The sequence below is a fragment of the Felis catus genome, chromosome B3, assembly GCF_018350175.1.
Source record: "Felis catus isolate Fca126 chromosome B3, F.catus_Fca126_mat1.0, whole genome shotgun sequence".
NCBI lineage: Eukaryota > Metazoa > Chordata > Mammalia > Carnivora > Felidae > Felis > Felis catus.
This window is the reverse complement of record NC_058373.1, coordinates 92,416,840-92,438,576: the sequence shown is the minus strand read 5'-3', so window position 1 is coordinate 92,438,576 and position 21,737 is coordinate 92,416,840. Positions and strand designations below refer to the sequence as shown.

Genomic DNA, 21,737 nt, shown 5'->3' with positions numbered 1-21,737 from the left:
TATTTACATATTAAAAGATAGATGTCCAACCCTCCATTGTCCTTGGCTCTGCTTTATGGAAACCAAGCTATATGATGGATTAAGTAGGTTTTAACCAACACAGTTCTTGCTAGTCATTTTAGGATAAAAGTTTAGTGGTGACAAGTCTTACAAAAAAGTCCTTATTTTTCACCCAAATCAATTTTAGTTGTAACTTTATACTTGGCCATAGATATTGATCATTTTATACCTATCTATTCAACTGTACAATTACACAGAAACAGATACAATTTAAAATATTTAATAGTTTTAACTTATTATTGATCAAGAAAATTATATCAGAGACTAGCACTAACAGAATTAATATTGTCTAGATAGGAAAGTCAGTACTACTATGATGGCTAATTTATAAGTGTTTTACCTGTGCCAAATAAGTTAATTGCAACTACAAATCTCTGACAAGAAATACTATTAGTATTTACTTTTTACAGATGTAGAAATTGAAGCATGGCCAGGTGAGTTTAGTGCTAAGCAATTAAAATGTGATACAGCATATATAGTATAAGAAAATACATAGTACTCTTCAGTCATGCTGGGGACAGAAATTCAATTTGGCCCAAGAAGGTAGAAAGTAAATTCATAGAGTTGGCAATGTTTGAGCTAAACTTTGACATAAAAGTAGGAGTTTTACAAGGGCAGAAAAATTTGCCAGAGGGGAAAAAATACAAGGTGACCAAGAATAGCCTGTTCATGTCAAGACTTTTTCGGTGGAAGAGACCAAAAACCTACTAAAACTAGCTCAAGGAAAAAGGGAAAGTTTATTTTAAAAAAGGCACAAAAGTCTCAGTGAAATAGCATCCAGGAAGTGTCATGAATCAAGGCAGCCTGTCCATATTTCTCTGTCTGCCTCTGTCTGGGTGTCCTCAGTGACTAAACTTCTGAGCCTGAACCTCTTTCTGTTTCTTTCTTATGATGGACTTCCTACACTGTTATTTTCTCTGTACACATATAGCTGGTGGCTTCCCAGTTTCACCCTACGTGACTTTCTAGTGGAGTTCTCCATGGATTACTATATTACTCTATAATGTAAAAATCTTATATTGTCAGACAAATCTGATTGGGTCAGGCCATCTTTTCATGCCACGGCACACAAGTTATTTCTAGTACATTCAGCTATAATCAGAAGAGTTGGATATGACCCACTTTATTGTCAAGCCTATAAACAAACATACATTAACCAAGTCTACTGGGTACTTAAATAGGTTAGTAATCATTTCAGTATGGTAGGTATGCATGCATTTGTTATTTGACCAGAAAGTAGAATTATGACAGCTTTCTTTCTCAGGGCACTGACCTTGACCTTTGATCTGTAGGAATAGGGAAGGTATAATTTTAAAAACTTAAAGTTTCACAATCCTACTGGTCCTTTAAAAATAACACTTCTGGGAGGGTGAAGAATAAGAAGTCAAGATAAATGGAGATAATAGGAGACAATTGTGGTGATCCAAACTAGAGAAATAACTCAAAATGACAGGCACCAATCCCTGACATTGATGGAAAAATTTAAATGTTCCCAGAATGTCTTTCTGATTCCAAAATGTTACGGAGGATGAAATGTTCATTTACTTTTGGAAGAATGACTTGATGGGTGAAAACACGAAAAACATATGAGGAAACAAAGATGTAAACCAGAATTGAGAAATTGGTGAATGGAAAAACAAAGAAAAGGAAACAACAGCAGAAAACATTGTTGTAGAATTCTTGTATTGGCTATATTGTTTTTCAAATAGGGAGGAGATAGAAGGGACTCCTATCTTTCAAAAAAGAGTGGCATGTTTTATCCTCTAAAAAACAAAACCGTCTTCAGATAAGAACAGATGCAAGGAATTTAGAAGGAAGACACAAGTAGTGTGAGCTGGTAGTTCTCTGTGAATGGAAGATCTCTACTGGGTGAAATTAAACTCAAGAATAGGTAATATTGGAAAAAAAAGTCTCTTAACTGTTTAATGCCTCCATCACGGATAACTTTAAGAAAAAGATCTAACAAACTATAACAGTAACAATAATAAGACAACCACCTATTAAGCACTACCATGTATCATACTAAGTACTCTATTCAGGTTATTATATTTAATCATCACAACACCTCCAAGATGCATATAATATTATAATCACTTTATGGAGAAGAACATGAAGGCATCAAATAAGTCAATACTTAAGTTATCAGCCATTCTAGTAAGAAGAATAGAAACTATTAAAGCTGTGGTATTTATATTGCATTATAATACCTTACTGGAGTAACGCTGAGAGCAGACAAGCACCATGAGAAAATGGAATCATGTAATCCTTAAGTTTATAATACTTAAAGGAGAGGCTGTTAGAAATAGGCAGACATAAGCTCCGTAATTTAGGACTAAGGAACTACACTCAAAATGGAATTTTGTTTTTGAGAATGAGGGTTTCTAAAACTTGGAAATACTTCAGTTTTATTACAAATTACCAAATAAAGAAGTAAAATGTAAGAGATCAACTAAGTAAATCAAACCTGTGAGGATTTTAAAGGAGCACAGATTTTACGAGATTGCATCACTGTTGGAACAAATGGCCTAGATAGAATATAGATGTACAAGTGACATTTATAGTGTCAGGAATACTAAATGATAGACTGTGCCAAAAGCCTGTGAAAATGATTTTTTAAGAAGGAAGTGTGTGTTTTAACTATGTGAAGAGAAAGAAGACAGAGAACTCTATTGCTTGAAGATCTAATATTAAAATAATAAGTGGAAAAACACCATTAAACAGGAACTTAATCTCTAGTCTAAATGTGTTTAAAAAAAAAAGTAAGAAAGAATGACACACTGGATACAAGAAGAGACCACATAGCTGTTTCAAGTTCAGTTCTTTTTCCATTTATTGAGAACTTCAAGATATGCTTGCATATCAAGTCATTGCTAAAAACTATGGAGGAGGAAATATATAACTTCAGAAAGAAAAGAATTTTCTACAAGCTATTAATGGCAAACCTAATAAAGCTCTGAGATTATTCAGTAGATGGTTTATAAACATTTGTAAAAGAAACTGATGTTTACTAAAGTCACTATAGGCCTACAAAAAATTTCAATAGAAATCAAATTTATTAAAATTTTTAACATGCTTCAACAGGTTATAAGTGTTTGTACTACATATATATTTTTTTCCATTTCTTGTAAAAGAACCCTTACTTTTTTTTACGTGGAACCATTCCTACTCTACTCTTGGTTCATGGTGTTGTTAATGCCTGGGCTAGACATTTCCAGTCAGAGAATTCCATCTTGCAGGCTAGCTGATTGAATCAGCCAGACAACAAGCAGAAGACTGGGATACTTTTGGAACTATTTGCAAACAGGAAAGCCCCTTTCTCTGCCACTGCTGAACTAGAGGCATATGGGTTTGTGTTTTCTGGTGGCCATTTTGTATCATGAGGGAAACTTAGAATATCACCAACAAAAGAGAATTTCTAGACTGAGAGAGAGGCAGAACTCTAGCAACAATCTTAGATTAGTTGCAATTTTAAGGTAATGAAACACTTTTTGCTTATGCCACTTTGAGTTAATTGGAAATAAAAGAGTTTTAATTCTGAAATTGGTCCCTGGAAGTGGAATATTACAATTAGAACACATTTAAACTGTGGGTTATTTGCTAAAGAATACAGAATGAGGCTTCTCCCAAACCTTACTTGAGAAATTAGTGACACCTGTTATAAAGTGGAAAAATTAAATTGCCATGTTCATGCAAATTCACTTGGTTCTCAGATTTTTAGTTCTCTGCTACTAAGGCTTTTGGAAATCCTGTAGAGAAATGCCAATATTGTGGAATGTGTCAATTGTTTTGTGTGTGTGTGTGTGTGTGTGTGTGTGTGTGTGTGTGTGTATGTGTGTGGCTTTCAGTAAGTTACTCCAAAAAGGAGACTAGCTTCTTCTAAACAGCTTCTCTGAAAATGGAAGAAATAAATACAACCTATTGAAGAAAAGCTCTTTTTGCCTGTGGCTAATGACACTGGGTGGCTGAGAATCTGACATTTCTTAGTTTAACAGGACTGTAAATCTTACTACCCTGCCCCAAGCTAGAGTTCATGGTAGAAAACGCAGCAAAAGGGAGTAAAAAGCAAAAGAGTGGTAGTATTGAAACCCTGGAGAAAACACTGTCCTCCCCACGTAGCTAACTTTTTCAATTTCTGACTGGCAAGTGTAAAAATTACTCCCACTGTAGAGTACAATCCATTGGGAAACAACCTTTAAAGCAAAAACTGTATTAGTTCCATTGTTGCAGAATAGTGGCCAGATGGAAGCCATTATACTTACTGCTAGGAAGAGGGCAGAGCACCAAAACTTCTTGTAAAAAGGAAGGGATCCCAGTCAGTGCTCTAGATTCTAGAATTATGACTGGACTAAATCTCTAATTATGGTTATCAGTTCATGAAGCTTTATATTTATGGTCTATAGGTTTCTGAACCATAAAGAACTTGACATGCCTGTCACTCAGAAATCCTGTGCTCAGAGTTAAGTGTAGCAATTTAACTGTGAGTGCATCTTGCCTCGGTGTCCTTAATAATTTAAGAGAAATGGTAGTGGATAGTTCAAAGGCTCAAATTCTCTATCATGAGGGAAAGTAATTAAAGAAGTTTCTCTCTTTGTAACCATTCTCTACTAGGCCTACATAGATTCTTCTCTAAGAACAGGCTTGATCTCTGTTTACTGCCTCAAGTGGCCTATAAAATAATGGCAATTTAGGATTTAGAGTTATTCACATAGTTGAAAAAAATCCCTTAGGTAGAAAACTAAATGCAAGAAAAATATACATGTTTAGCATCATATTTAATAGGGGATAAAGGTACTGTGAAACAATATAATTGGTCCCTGACTCTTTGTCTCAAACGTTTTGGTCTGGACACATTTAGATAATCACATTTTAATTTTCTCCAGAGATGAGAGGCAACACTCTTTGGAAATCCTCAGATCCTACCACTAAGGATGACCAAAATCTGAGAGAAACTTGATACTTAGAATCTACAATATCTAAGAAAGCAGAACTAGGATTCAAAAAGCACCAACATAGTTCATATTGTCCATGTATGGTTTGCAAAAATTTAAACCATTCTTTTAGAGATACAGAACAAAATGTCGAAAATATTCAACTCATTTTTGAAGGACCTAGCAAAACAGTAAATCTGGCCCAAATGAAAATTAGTGAAATAAGGATGATATAGTCTTCCCCCAAAAAGCATTAAAAGATGGAGCTTGCTAGGTTAGATACACAAATGGTTAATATCTTACAAGGCAATATAACCATAACCTTTGGACATTATCCTTGATGCTGAACAGAAAGGTGCAAATTAACACGTAAATTCACAGAACCTATGCCTTTGCTTTATAGAAAAGAACAAAGAGAAACATGAGTGTATTTCCCTTGATCGAAGGCCAACAAATTATGCCTGCTGCCCAATTTCTTGTTTTCATAAAGTTTTAATGGAACACAGCCACATCAATTAATTGATTCCCTGTTTGTGGCTGAGTTGAGCAGTTGTGATATAGACTGTATGGTCTGCAAAACCTAAAATACTCTAAGAAAAAGTTAGCTTATCCTTGCCTTAGATGTTTGAATAACTTTTATTAACAGTACTATCATTTTGGTAATAAATTTCTAAGCAGTCTTGATTACAAAAAGGTTGTTCTTTTTTTGTGTATTTATGCTTATTAGCACAGATTTACCAAGAGTTGCTAATTGACTATATAAGCCTCTTTAACTATATAGTGTCAAAGTAACTATGGAAGCCAGATAATTAAGTTCTTTCAAGAAATTTCATTTAGAAATCACTTAAAAGCCTCTACAATTTATTCTGTCCCGAGGCTTGAAAATCCAAGTGAAAGAAATTCTCTTCACCAGATTTCTCCAGCAATATCTGGAGAGCCCCAGATTTTTTATAGTTCCTAGCAAGGGAGTCACCTTGTTTACCACCTGAGAAGCTGGGGCCCTGGAAACTCAATGACAATCCTGTTTCCTTGAAGAGATTTTGAGGTGTTGGTTCCGTGTGTAAAGTACAGTCCCTTTCAATTAATGGTAGACTTGTTATTAGCTTGTTACAAAACATGACACTCCAGGTGTGCTCTTGATTATTATAAAATCAATTTGATCAATTATATCTTAGTATAGAGGAGGCTTAAGTTTTATTGTACTTATGTGAATAACAATATTATGAAAAGTAAGGAGACAGAATGAAAGTAATTTTTATCAAAGCCGCTTTTCATTAGAACAAAACTACTCTTTTTCCTTGAAAAACAAAAAGATACCCCATTACTTTGTGTACACAGTTGTGTTTCTTTGCCATTATTTCCAGTATATATTCAATCACCCATGTTAACTATCACTGAACCTAATTAGCTACTATTTCATAGAGAACATTGGGAGTTGAAACATCGAACAGTGTATTTGAAAATTCTCTGCTATGCAACAAGCATTTTAGCAAAGTAGTAAAGCTTATGTTCCTACCTAATGATCACCTTTATCTACCCACATCACATTTCGACCAGGTATAAGCATTAATGAACATATAAAACTAAGAAACACCCCTTTGTATTTTCTAAAACTGTGTTTCAGTAGTCTATCTTAGGCAATATTAGATATGCAAAGATTACTTACTAATGAACTCAGTATTATGCAAGGCTTTAAAATTAAGGACATTGAATTCTGAAGTTAACATACTGCTAAGCATAATTATTACAAGTATTTTCAGAAATCTGGTTTCATGCATTTTTTTCAATCTTTGACATGGTGTAAGAATTAAATTAGCTCATTTGATCGTAACCAGTGTAAGAAGTTTAGAAATTTTGAAATAGCTATTTCTCCTATTAACAAACAAACAAAAACCATTGAATACTTGTATTATATTTCAAACTGATAAAATCAGAGAAAACCTATTAAGTTGGCTTGTTTCCAAATCAAAATTTCAAACCATCTGGATGGTCTAAGGATTCATCTTGATTGAATGGATTTGCCTTTTTATATAAAAATGTTGCTAGAGTAGCAGTTTCTGTTAGAATGATTTTTAAAAGGCTAGCATATTTACATTATTAGAAGTTAAATTAAAAATTTATTCTTGACAATTGGGATGGATATTATACTTATTTTGAATTTATAAACATGTGCTAATCTTTCCAAACCAATCAAAATAGACCTGTTTAAGAGGTTTTATAATCTTATTTGTTTCTATCCTTGAAGATAGAAAAATATTTCACACTCAAACGGTAAATGCTTTTCTTTTAATATTTAATTATTTTTGAGAGACAGAAAGCATGAGTTGGGGAGGGGCAGAGAGAGGGGGACAGAGGACCTGACACGGGCTGTGTGCCGACAGCAGAGAGCTGATGTGGGGCTTGAACTCACAAACTGTGAGATCATGACCTGAGCCAAAGTCAGATGCTTAAGCGACTGAGCCACCCAGATGCCCCAGTAAATGATTTTCTAATTCTTAAATCTCAACAGTGGGTCAAGACAAAAGAAGCAGGAAAAACTCATAATTTAGGCTTCAAAGGGCTATCTTTCTGAGTCCAGAAATATTTTCTTTAATGAGGTCATATAGAAAATAAGCCAGCGGAACCTGGGTGCCTCAGTCTGTTGAACATCCCACTTCAGCTCAGGTCATGATCTCGGAGTTTGTGGGTTCGAGCCCCATGTCAGGCTCTGTGCTGACAGCTTAGAGCCTGGAGCCTGCTTCAGATTCTGTGTCCCCCTCTCTCTCTGCTCCTTCCTCGTTCACTCTCTCTCTTACAAATAAATAAACATTAAAAATTAAAAAAAATAAAACAAGCTAAAAACGCAAAAAAAGAAAACAAATCTAGCAAACATTTGTTTTATTATTGTTTGACTGACAGAAAATAGGTTTGTATAAGTCATACAATGATCATTAAATAAAACATAATTCACAATCACTGCTGCCACCAATGGGGAATAACTTATTTATCATACATAATTCTAAACCAATACCAAACTTAGCTAAGAACCAGAAGCAACAGAGAGAGAAAGATGACAAGAGAGGAAAGAATCAGTGAAGATCAAGTTCTATTGTTTCTGTTGCCTTCAGGGACCAAAAAAAAAACACCCCAAAAAACAAAACAACAAAAAAGCACTTGTGTGCTTAAATAGTCTGTAAAATGCACTTTTCAGGCAACACAGTTTATTGGCCCCTACAATCAAATTCCCTAAGGCATTCTAAAGGAACTACCATAGATTTCAAAATATAATTTTCAAAGAATTGGAAAAGGACTCTGATGTACTTATCAAGTTAGCATATGCTGAAGCTGTATTTATTTTATAAATGAGAAAATAGTGAATTGGTAAATCTGGTTCAAAGAAGAATGTGAAAAAGTGAGTAATAATAGACATTAAAATATTGAGGTAAGATTGATAAATATAGATCTGGTTAATGTTTACAAATCAATCATACTACAAACCTTGGCCTTATCATTCTTCTCTGACAAAAATTGAAGTTCACGTGTAATTTCACAGGTTCTGGGCTCCAATTATACAACAAATAGCTAAGCCAAGCCTAGAATTGTCTCCTAGGATTGAATAATTCTCAGTTCAGCTTGTTAAACATTGTCCTATCACGACTCTGAGAGTCATACCTTCCTCCTACCTTATTTCCAAATTTTGGTTAATTTTCTCAATATCTAATAGATACATAAAGTCAATACAATTTAGTTGTATGGCAAAGCTGCCATGTAAACTAAGGTAACCAAGCTTTATTTAAAAAAAATTTTTATGAAGAAAGGAAATCACTAAATTATGGGAATTGAGCTAATTGACAAACTGTGGAAGAGTGAAAATACAAAATAGGAAGGAGACATTAGTAGAAACTATACCCTACTGGAAACATTAGAAGGAATTGTAAATAAATAGAAAGATAAGACATAGCAGAGGTATAATAGTTATCATTGGAAGAAGCTACTGCTATGTAGGAGTAGAATTAGATTGATTTTTGTTTAGCTTCAAAGTGTGAAATTAAGCCTGGTGAGTGAAGGTTATAGGTAAGCTAATTGTAAGAATGAGTTCCATTAAGAAAATAAAAAATTCTATCTTGTGTTGTAGCAAGTTCCAAGTTACTCATTACCAGAAGTTTTCCAATTGAAGTTGAACAATAGTGTTTCTTTTCTTGAGGAGAAATTTAAGGATAATGCCAATTTCTGAATTGGTCAGGCCTTTATTTAGGTTTCTAAATTGCTTTAATTTAATTTCTTTGTTTTCTATTTCTGAACCTGTTGTCCCTCTCTCCCCCACTTCTCCTTGTGTCCTCCTCCCTCTGCCTGTCACTTGTTAACAAACTGCTGTGTGGTGCTGCTAGCAATGCAGCATTGGGCATGTTTTCTTCAATCTAGAAAGTAAAGAACAATTGCATTCCTCCAATAGTTATCTAATATTAGAATAACAAAGGGTATTAAAGTTCATTTTTAATAGACTATTTTTTAGAACAGATTTAGGTTCGAAGCAAAAGTGAGTGGAAGTTACAGAGATTTCTCATAAGCCCCCTGCCTCCCACTCATGCATAGTCTCCCCTCATTATCAACATTCCCCATCTGAGTGATACATTTGTTATAACTGATGGATTTACATATCATTATTACGGTCTATAATTCATATTAGGGGTTTCTCTTGGTGTTGTTATATTTGTCCAACCCCATGAAATGTACAAGTATCCACCATTATAGTATCATACAGAGTATTTTCATTGCTTTAAAAATCTTCTGCTCGACTAATTGATCCTTCCTCCATCTTAATCTCTGGCAATTACTGATCTTTTTTACTGTCTACATATTTTTTGCCTTTTCTGGAATGTCATATAGTTGGAATCATACAGTAGGTAGCATTTTCTGGTTGACTTCTTTTGATGAATAATAGGTGTTTAAGCTTTCTCCATGTCTTGCAATGGATTGATAGCTCAGTTTTTAGGGTTGAATGATATTCCCTTGTCCAGATTACCACAGTTTATTTATTTATTGATACAACTACCTTAGGGCATTTTGGTTGGTTCCACACTTTGGCATTTATGAATAAGACTGCTGTAAACATCCATGTGAAGTTTTTTGTGGCGACATAAGTTGCCAACCCTTTTGGTAAATACCAAGAAACACAACCTTTGGATTCTAGGATAAGGGTAAATTTACAAGAAACAGCCAAATTGTCTTCCAAAGTGTTCTTACCATTTTTTCATTCCCAATGGCAATGTGAGAGAATTCCTTTTGCTCCACATACTCACCAGCATTTGGTGTTGGTGTTCTGGATTTTTGTCATTAATAGGTATGTGGTGGTATCTTTGTTTTAATTTGCATTATCCAGATGACATGACATAGAGCATCTTTTTATGCACTTATTTGATGTCTATGTCTTCTTTGATGAGGTATCTACAAAGGTTTTAAGCTAATGTTTAATTGTGTAATTGTCCTTTTTTTAAAAAAACTATGTAAGATGTATAATATGTTTTGATATACACAGTGAAATGAGTAGTGTAGTCAAGCTAATTAACATATCCATGTTATTGTGAATTGCAAGATCATTTTCATTTTTTATAAGTTTATTTATTTTGAGAGAGTGTTTGTGTGTGCATGGACGAGTTGGGAAGGGGCAGAAAGAGAAGGGGAGAGAGAATCCCAAGCAGGCTCCGTGACGTCAGCACAGAGCCCAATGTGTGGCTCAAACTCCTCAACCATGAGATCATGACCTGAGCAAAAATCATGAGTTGGGCACTTAACCAACTGAGCCACCCAGACGCCTGATCATTTTCATTTTTAAGGCTAAATAATGTCTCAGTGCATGTATATGTGTGTGTATAATTATGATTTCTTTATCCATTCATCCATAAGCATGCACTTAGATTGTTTATATCTTGGCTATTGTGAATAATGATGTGGTGAACATGATTGGGTTGTTTATTTTCTCATGGATGAGTTTTAATAGTTCATTGTATATTTTGGCTAGCAGTGCTTTATCAGATGTCTTTTTCAAATGTTTTATTCTAACCTGTGACTTTTCATTTTCTATTGTCTTTTACAGAAGAGTCTTTAATTTTAATGAAGTTCAGTGTATCAATTATGTCTTTTCTTTGTTGGTGTATATAAAAAAGAATACAATACCTAAAGTCATCTAGTTTTTCTCCTATATTATCTTCCAACAGTTTTATAGTTTCACATGTACAGATCACATTTAGGTATGTGATCTATTTTGAGTTTTTATGAAGAGTGTCAGATCTATGTCTAGTTTCATTTAAATCCCATTTGGTGATGGTGTATAATTCTTTATACATGTTGGATTATATTTGCTAATATTTTGTTGAGAAATGTGTATGTATGTTCATGAGAGCTACTAGTCTGTAGTTTTCTTATAATACCTTTGTCTGGTTTTGTTGTTACGGTAATTCTGGCCTCATAAAATGAGTTAGGAAATAATCCTTTACTTTTATGTTCTGGAATAAATTGTACAGAATTGATATAATTTCTTCCTTTAACGTTTGGTAGAATTCACCAGTAAACTCATCTGGGCCTGCTACTGTTTATTCAATTTGGTTAATAGATTAGAAAGAACTTGTAAAAGATTTGTTCAGGCCTATTCAAATTGTCTGTTTCTTATTTTGTGGGCTTTGGCTAATTGTGTTTTTCAGGAATTGGTCCATTCCATCTAAGTTATTAAATTATGGGTATTAGAGTCTTTCACAGTATTTCTTTATTATCCTCTTAATGGCTATGAGATCTGTAGTAATGTCTCTACTTTCATTACTGGTATTATTAATTTGTGCCTGGTTTTTTGTTGTTGTTGTTGTAGTTGTTGTTTTTTGTTTTCCCTAAGTTACCCTGATTAGAGGCTTATAGATTTTACTGATCTTTTCTGAGAACACTCTTTTGGTTTTGTTGTTTGTCTATTGATTTCCTGTGTTCAATTTCATTGATTTCTGCTCCAAGTTCACCTAATGTTTATTCTTTCAGAAAACATTTACTGAGTTTTGGCATATGTTTGATACTCTCTCAGGCTCCTGGAAATGAATAGTGAAACAACAGACAAAATCCCACACCAAAATGGCATGTGTGATGATACTGTGACAAACACAAGCATGATGTAGAATGTAGATCTTATAGTAGATGTAAAGAATAGTAGTTTTTGGTCAAAAAATGTTGACTTTTTAAATAGTTTTTCATTATTGATAGTGATGAAGAGGAAAAAGTAGATTTGTGGGAGTCATTTATTAAGTCATTCAGTGGTCCAGATGAAACTTGACTTAGGTCACTTGAATTAGATTTGTGGTGGTAGAATTGGAGAAGTGAACTGACTTAGGAGCGGGATTAACTGGTACAATTAAGAAGTTTGGATTGAGTTACATGGACATGGAAAACAAGTATGTTGTGCCAGGTATGATACTGAGTTATTTTCTAGCTTGTGGAACCAGATATATAGTATTTAGAAACAAGAATTGTTTACTCATACTTAATAGTATTCAAAATAGGACAAATGCTCCAAATAGTACAAATAAGCCTTCTTTTTCAGTGTCAGCGTCCCTCAACCCCTATACTTTTTTTTTTAAACCAAACATACCTGTCATTTGCCAGCTCAAAAATGAGTTGGAAGTCTAATTTTAGGAATTATTCAAGATTCCTGCAAAGTAATGCCTTGGTATCTCTGTATCCATTAGGAAATATTTATAGAGCAAAATACATCAAATATATATTTTATTTATTAGGACATTGAAGCATTAGTTTTTATATTCTTCTAAAAATTTAGCACCATTATCAATTTGAATAATAACTCTTTTAATTCCTTACCTTTTGCTTACCTTGGGAAACATCTTAATTTCAAGGTGCTTAATAGTGATACATTTAGCAATATAACTTGAATATTTTTATATTTGCTCCGTTAAGTAGACGTCCTGTACAATATATACATATTTTTGAAAACCAAAAAACTATTCTTCTTAACCTACTTATAAAGTAGCTTGAGTTATCTGCTCAAATTATCTAATAACTAATATGTATATTAGTTATTACTTAATTATATTAATCTATTTTTGCCAGCATACCTTAGCTTACTGTATATCAAATGTATATGTCCTATACTTCTATATAGCAGTCTTTGGTTTTTAAAAAATATATCAAACTGGGGCACCTGGTGGCTCAGTTGGTTAAACATCTGACTCCTGATTTTGGCTCAGGTCATCATCTCATGGTACATGAGTTCAATCCCTGCATTGGTTTCTGTGCTGATAGGGTGGAGCCTGCTTGAGATTCTCTCTCCATCCCCCCACCCCCCCTTCTCTTTCTCCCTTCCTTTTTGTCTGCTCCTTCCCTGCTCATGCTGTCTCTCTCTCTCTCTCTCTCTCTCTCTCTCTCTCTCTCTCTCTCTCTCTCTCTCTCAAAATAAGCTTAAAAAAAGATGAAAGAAATTAAAAAAACTATCAAACCAAGTTACCATAAAGACTTTACTTTGAGAATCAATTTCTAGTCTGATATGTAAAGGTCAACTCATTTGGTGGTCAATTTTTTCTATCTGCTAACATGATCAAAATAAAAATTACTTAAGAACATTAAAGTATACATCAAATTTTTCTACAAGTGTTTTTGAATACTTCCATAATGGTGTATATAGAAAAAGCAAGATGTATATTAAAAAGAGAAATAATGTGTTCTCTTTGGCAGCACGCACACGAAATTTAGAATGATACCAAGAGGATTAGCATGGCCCCTGTGCAAGGATGACATGTAAATTTGTAAAGTACTTCATATTTAAAAAATATTTTCTACATCTCTAAAGGTTTTGAAAACCATTATGCCATGAGAAAAATGCATTCAGATGGAAACTGATTTTATGATAAACTCCTAAGGGGTATTTTTTTATTTAAGTGTATTCATTGAATAACAATAAAGAAAACTCTGTTTTGTTTTTGTTTTTGTTTTGCTTTCCAATGCTATTGATTTGGAATAGTGAATTAGGTTACATTTGAGGTCTGAAACACTGGGCTGAGCTTTGTTGACAGCCTAGTTCGTGGCATGGATTCTGTAAGATGTGGATTTTGAGTGGTACATTTTGACTGCTAAGGAGTGCTTGAGCTATTTTTACTCACTTGGTCAGCCCTACTTGTGAGCAGTAGAATACTGTTTTTTAGGTGACTGGCAAGATTTAAGAGCGCTGTAAGAAACATTTATTATAGACATTGGCCTAAAGGGTGGCCTCTCAGGTGTTTTTTGACCTACTTTAAGCAAGAAATCACACAAAAATCTGTTGATCATTGGGATGGAATTTAAAGTCTAGGGACACCTAATTATACCACAATGATAATTATGACTATTTGCTATCAAATACAGTACATAATCATTACTTCTTAGAATCAGAATCATCAGAAAATACAAAATACTGTGTTTTAAAACTTTTCCAGTGACCATTTTCTACCCTTTGTCCTAAGGGTGTGAGGTAACAGATTTGACTTACTCAATATGTTAATTCAGTATAAATTTCCTCTGTGGATTATATTATTTTCATGGTCAGAACAAAAGTATGCTTCTCAGACAATTGGATTTCTTTTTAATTCTTTCATTTCACCTCATGTGTCAAAATTATAATGAAGATACGTGATATTGTATCTCCTGTGTCATCCCCAGGACATATCAGGTTATGATTATCTGATTAGGTTACTGATGTTGCTGGGCACATCCTGCTTGTTCTGCTAATTTCTTTAGACATACTTTCTCAAAGAGAAAGAACAGATAAGATCTTCAGCATCTTAAAATCTTTAAGGAATTTCTTTATATTTTCCCACAAAATTGTTTTGAAAGAAGATTTATGTTTCGTCCACTTCTGAATATTTGAAATATAAATGAACAATTATGAAAAGTTAGAGATAAATAGTGCTTTTTGTTGATTATGAAATAAGAAACAGTAGTGTGTGTCATATTGTCAAACAACAAAAACATGTTAAATAGGTAAAAAAAATTCATGTTATGAGCACCACCATGAATACACATAAAAGGAATATATACTGTCCAATGTTTCAAAGTAATAAATGCTGGGGCGCCAGGGTGGCTCAGTTGGTTAAGCGTCCAACTTCGGCTCAGGTCATGATCTCACAGTGCGTGGTTTCAAGCTCCACATGTGGCTCTGTGATGACAGCTCAGAGCCTGGAACCTGCCTTGCATTCTGTGTCTCCCTCTCTCTCTGCCCCCTGCCCCACCAGCTCACTCGTGCTCTCTCTCTCTCAAAAATAAATAGACATTAAAAAATTCAAAGTAATAAGAAATGCGTATCTCAATCCAGGGAAATTTTCATATAAGATAGGTAATCATTAATTGAATCATAGGGCATATATTTGGAATTATTTACAGATTCCAACTCAATAACAATATAGATAGTATTTCCTATAGACTGGTCCTTGCAAAAATTGTAATAAACTGTCTTTAACCCAGTTCCCTAGGCATATAATGTGGAGATTTGCCTACAGAAAGTTTATTGGGAGATCCTCTGAGTATCAAAACCTGTACTATAGTACAGATTGAATGTTTACAACCGCCAAATTCATTTGTTGAAATCCTAAACTCAAAGGTGATGGTATTAGGAGATGGAAGTTATGGAGGTGATTATTTCATGAGGGTGTAGCCCTCTTGATTGGGATTGGTACCTTTATAAAAGAGGCCCATAGAGCTCCCTCACCCCTTTCTCCATGTGAAGTTACATAAGGAAGAGGACCCTCATCTGACACCAAATCTGCCGGTGTCTTGATCTTAAGCTTCCCAGCCTTCAGAATTATGGGAACTAAACCTGTTGTTCATATAAGCCCCTCAGTCTGTGGTATTTTGTTATAACAGCCCAAATGGAATAAAAAAACCTGTGAGAGAGGGTTCAAAGTAAGCAGGATCTGGTACACATACTGCAATGCCGTGAGGAGTGCTGTACCTGGGTGGTCCTGGCAGTTGGGAATTGAAACAGGAGAGCAGGGGCTTTGTATCCATGCATAGATGAGGAAAACTTTCAAGGTAGGATGAAGCAGCTCCTTTGGGCTGCCGGCAATTCTAGGGGAGGGATTCAGCTATGAACTGGCAGCAGGTAAAATTTGTAGCAACTGAGGCAATAAGGGCTCTAACACACCCTAGAATTTACTACTGATCAATAAACTCATATTCTGATGATGTTCAGGATTTCTTTTTTTTTTTTAATGTTTATTCATTTTTGAGAGAGTGAGTGGTAGAGGATCAGGGAGAGAGAGGGCTACAGAGGAATCAAAGCAGGCTCTAGCTGATAGCAGAGTCTGTGGTACTCAAACTCATGAATCATTAGATCATGACCTGAGCTGAAGATCATGACTGACTGAGACACCCAAGCTCCCCTAGTGATGTTCAGGACTTTAATACACTTTTGTAATTATCATGAAATGGTAATGACTTCTATATAGTCATATAAAACCAACTAATACTTAAAGGTAATGCTTATTTAATATTTTCAACAATATAACAACACAGTAAAATAAAACCATTTAAATGTCACAAAAGAAACACATATAAAAGAAAATTATACTTTAATAGAAGACTCAAGTTATAAATGCAGCAGGAATTTCTTTTAAAAAAGTAAAATTAAAAAGCAATTATGCCGAAGTATTCACAGTGATAATTGTGTTAGGTGTTTTGGGGAGCAATTTTTCAATACTTTTATCTTTCAATTTTTTATCAATGAGTATGGATTTATCCAGTGTACTTCAGGACAAGCACACTGTGTACTCTTCTTGATGATTTTGCAAGCTTTGGATTTCTTGGCTTTGGTTTACTTAGTTTCTGGGCATTCCATTGTTATTTTTAGCTATTTTTAGCATTGTTATTTGCCCTGTGGGCTGAATATTTCATATTCAGCATTATTTCTGCTGAATCAAGACCACACTATCCTGAAAAGCAGTATACTACTCTCTGTATAACTTTCATTGATAACCATTATTTTTCAACTTTATGTTGTATTTCACCACTTCCTTAAGCAGTTTATCCAGATCTCTTTGAGTGGTTTTGTTATTTTGCTCTTCATATCATATGTCTTAAAATATTATGTAAGAGTCTATCCAACTCCTACTCTTGAGTTTTTCTTGCTTAAGTATGATAATCCCTAATAACTTCTAGAAAAAGTGAGGTGTACAAAGCCTTGGAATATGTGAGCCACTTTTGAGGAAAGATGTTGGGGAGATAAAGAGAAAAAAAAGAATATGAATTGAAAAAGGTAAAGTGAAGGAAACAAAATCGATATTGAATGAAAATATAAAAATTATATCCAGGTAGGTCTGTCTTCACTCCATTAGCTAGAGAAACAGCATGTAAAACACTTATAGCCTCTGCTGCGAGGCTAACTCTATGTCCAAGACATGTAGGTGAAGGCTGTGCTGCTTTAATTTTATTACAACGACATCTGTGTTCTAAACCTATATATTAATAAGGCAAATGGTCTTTTTTTATATCATCTATCTATATACAGTACTTTTGTATTAGCTGATTTTCTGTGATAAATTCTCTAGGCTGCAATCCAAATAATATGGGGATGTGTGTATATGAAATCATTGTTCCTATAATTTTTAAATTCCAGTATAAATAACAGACAGTGTTATATGCGTTTCTGTGTACAATATAGTGATTCAAGAATTCTCTACAGTACTCAGTGCTCATCATGATAAGTGTGCTCTTAATCCCTGTCACCTATTTCACCCATTCTTCCATCTACCTCCTGTACTTTTGTATTACAAGGCATCTTGATCTATGGGTATGTAGGATCATACCACGTAGGAAGAAGCTCTGTAATAGGATATGGTGGTGGCACATGAGTCATTATTCAAAAAAGTGATATAGAAATATAGATAAAAAAATCAAATTTAGTATTTGTTTTATAGATGGATATAAGTAAAATAACACCCTGATCATCTTGGTCACTCTTGCCATGTCGGCTTCCAAGAACTTTGAGTGCATGGACTGGAACTTTCACTCCACGGTGAATAACTCAAATCCAATCAAAACATTAATCTGTGTAATTTGTGCGTTATGTTCAGTAAGGGAAGTGTCTGTTTGGCAGTTTTTTTTTTTTAATATGAAATGTATTGTCAAATTGGTTTCCATACAACACCCAGTGCTCATCCCAACAGGTGCCCTCCTCAATACCCATCACCCACCCACCCCTCCCTCCCACCCCTCATAAATCCTCAGTTTGTTCTCAGTTTTTAGAAGTCTATTATGTTTTGGCTCCTTCTGTCTCTCACCATTTTTTTTTCCTTCCCCTCCCCCATGGTCTTCTGTTAAATTTCTCAGGATCCACATACGAGTGAAAAAATACGGAATCTGTCCTTCTCTGTATGACTTATTTCACTTAGCATAACACTCTCCAGTTCCATCCACGTTGCTACAAAAGGACATATTTCATTCTTTCTCATTGCCACGTAGAATTCCATTGTGTATATAAACCACAATTTCTTTATCCATTCGTCAGTTGATGGACATTTAGGCTCTTTCCATAATTTAGCTATTGTTGAGAGTACTGCTATAAACATTGGGGTACAAGTGCCCCTATGCATCAGTACTCCTGTATCCCTTGAGTAAATTCCTAGCAGTGCTACTGCTGGGTCATAGGGTAGCTCTATTTTTAATTTTCTGAGGAACCTCCACACTGTTTTCCAGAGTGGCTGCACCAGTTTGCATTCCCACCAACAGTGCAAGAGGGTTTCCGTTTCTCCACATCCTCACCAGCATCTGTAGTCTCCTGATTTGTTCATTTTGGCCACTCTGACTGGCATGAGGTGATATCTGAGTGTGGTTTTGATTTGTATTTCCCTGATGAGGAGTGACGTTGAGCATCTTTTCATGTGCCTGCTGGCCATCCGGATGTCTTCTTTAGAGAAGTGTCTATTCATGTTTTCTGCCCATTTCTTCACTGGGTTATTTGTTTTTCGGATGTGGAGTTTGGTGAGATCTTTATAGATTTTGGATACTAGCCCTTTGTCCGATATGTCATTTGCAAATAACTTTTCCCATTCCATTGGTTGCCTTTTAGTTTTGTTAATTGTTTCCTTTGCTGTGCAGAAGCTTTTTATCTTCATGAGGTCCCAGTAGTTCATTTTTGCTTTTAATTCCCTTGCCTTTGGGGATGTGTCAAGTAAGAAATTGCTGCGGCTGAGGTCAGAGAGATTTTTCCCTGCTTTCTCCTCTAGGGTTTTGATGGTTTCCTGTTTCACATTCAGGTCCTTTATCCATTTTGAGTTTGTTTTTTGTGAATGGTGTAAGAAAGTGGTCTAGTTTCATTCTTCTGCATGTTGCTGTCCAGTTCTCCCAGCACCATTTGTTAAAGAGACTGTCTTTTTTCCATTGGATATTCTTTCCTGCTATGTCAAAGATTAGTTGGCTATATGTTTGTGGGTCTAGTTCTGGGGTTTCTATTCTATTCCATTGGTCTATGTGTCTGTTTCTGTGCCAATACCATGCTGTTTTGATGATTACAGCTTTGTAGTAGAGGCTAAAGTCTGGGATTGTGATACCTCCTGCTTTGGTCTTCTTCAAAATTATTTTGGCTATTCGGGGCCTTTTGTGGTTCCATACAAATTTTAGGATTGCTTGTTCTAGCTTCAAGAAGAATGCTGGTGCAATTTTGGTTGGTATTGCATTGAATTTGTAGATAGCTTTGGGTAATATTGACATTTTGACAATATTTATTCTTCCAATCCATGAGCATGGAATGTTTTTCCATTTCTTTATATCTTCTTCCATTTCCTTCATAAGCTTTGTATAGTTTTCAGCATACAGATCTTTTACATCTTTGGTTCGGTTTATTCCTAGGTATTTTATGCTTCTTGGTGCAATTGTAAATGGGATCAGTTTCTTTATTTGTCTTTCTGTTGTTTCATTATTAGTGTATAAGAATGCAACTGATTTCTGTACATTGATTTTGTATCCTGCGACTTTGCTGAATTCATGTATCAGTTCTAGCAGACTTTTGGTGGAGTCTATTGGGTTTTCCATGTATAATATCATGTCATCTGCAAAAAGTGAAAGCTTGACTTCATCTTTGCCAATTTTGATGCCTTTGATTTCCTTTTGTTGTCTGATTGCTGATGCTAGCACTTCCAACACTATGTTAAATAACAGCGGTGAGAGTGGACATCCCTGTCTTGTTCCTGATCTCAGGGGGAAAGCTCTGTTTTTCCCATTGAGGATGATATTAGCTGTGGGCTTTTCACTAATGGCTTTTATGATGTTTAAGTATGTTCCTTCTATCCCGACTTTCTCGAGGGTTTTTATTAAGAAAGGATGCTGAATTTTGTCAACGGCTTTTTCTGCATCGATTGACAGGATCATATGGTTCTTATCTTTTCTTTTATTAATGTGATGTATCACGTTGATTGATTTGCGAATATTGAACCAGCCCTGCATCCCAGGGATGAATCCCACTTGATCATGGTGAATAATTCTTTTTATGTGCTGTTGAATTCAATTTCCTAGTGTCTTATTGAGAATTTTTGCATCCATATTTATCAGGGATATTGGCCTGTAGTTCTCTTTTTTTGCTGGGTCTCTGTCTGGTTTGGAAATCAAAGTAATGTTGGCTTGATGGAATGAGTCTGGAAGTTTTCCTTCCCTTTCTTTTTTTTGGAACAGCTTGAGAAGGATAGGTACTATCTCTGCTTTAAATGTCTGATAGAATTCCCCAGGGAAGCCATCTGGTCCTGGAGTCTTAATTGTTGGGGGATTTTTGATAACTGATTCAATTTCTTTGCTGGTTATGGGTCTGTTCAAGTTTTCTATTTCTTCCTGTTTGAGTTTTGGAAGTGTGTGGGTGTTTAGGAATTTGTCCATTTCTTCCATGTTGTCCAGTTTGTTGGCATATAATTTTTCAAAGTATTCCCTGATAATTGCTTGTATTTCTGAGGCATTGGTTGTAATAATTCCATTTTCATTCATGATTTTATCCAGTTGGGTCATCTCCCTTTTCTTTTTGAGAAGCCTGGCTAGAGGTTCATCAATTTTGTTTATTTTTTCAAAACACCAACTCTTGATTTCATTGATCTGCTCTAGTGTTTTGCTTTTTTGTTTTGGTTTTGTTTTGTTTTTAGATCCTATATTGTTTATTTCTGCTCTGATCTTTATTATTTCTCTTCTTCTGCTGGGTTTGGGGTGTCATTGCTGTTGTGCTTCTAGTTCCTTTAGGTGTGCTATTATATTTTGAATTTGGGATTTTTCTTGTTTCTTGAGATAGGCCTGGATTGCAATGTGTTTCCCTCTCAGGACTGCCTTCACTACATCCCAAAGCATTTGGAATGTATTTTCATTTTCATTTGTTCCCATATATTTTTTAATTTCTTCTCTAATTGTCTGGTTGACCCATTCATTCTTTAGTAGGGTGTTATTTAACCTCCATGCTTTTGGAGGTTTTCCAGACTTTTTCTTGTGGTTGATTTCAAGCTTCATCACATTGTGGTCTGAAAGTATGCATGGAGTGATCTCAATTCTTGTATACTTATGAAGGGCTGTTTTGAGACCCAGAATGTGGTCTATCTTGGAGAAGGTTCCATGTGCACTCGAGAAGAAAGTATATTCTGTTGCTTTGGGATGCAGAGTTCTAAATATATCTGTCAAGTCCATCTGATCCAATGAATCATTCAGGGTCCTTGTTTCTTTATTGATCCTGTGTCTAGATGATCTATCCAATGTTGTAAGTGGGGTATTAAAGTCCCTGCAATTACCACT

At 34.9% G+C, this 21,737-nt stretch overlaps 1 long non-coding RNA gene and 1 other non-coding gene across 2 annotated transcripts in view; both read left to right on the top strand.

The window, feature by feature from the left end:
• Positions 1 to 21,737, top strand: part of LOC109500820 — a 278,313-nt gene that overhangs the window by 31,832 nt on the left and 224,744 nt on the right. The window lies entirely within an intron of this gene.
• Positions 13,673 to 13,779, top strand: LOC111561061. The gene has a single exon (XR_002743430.1). It is a non-coding gene; the product is annotated as a U6 spliceosomal RNA (small nuclear RNA).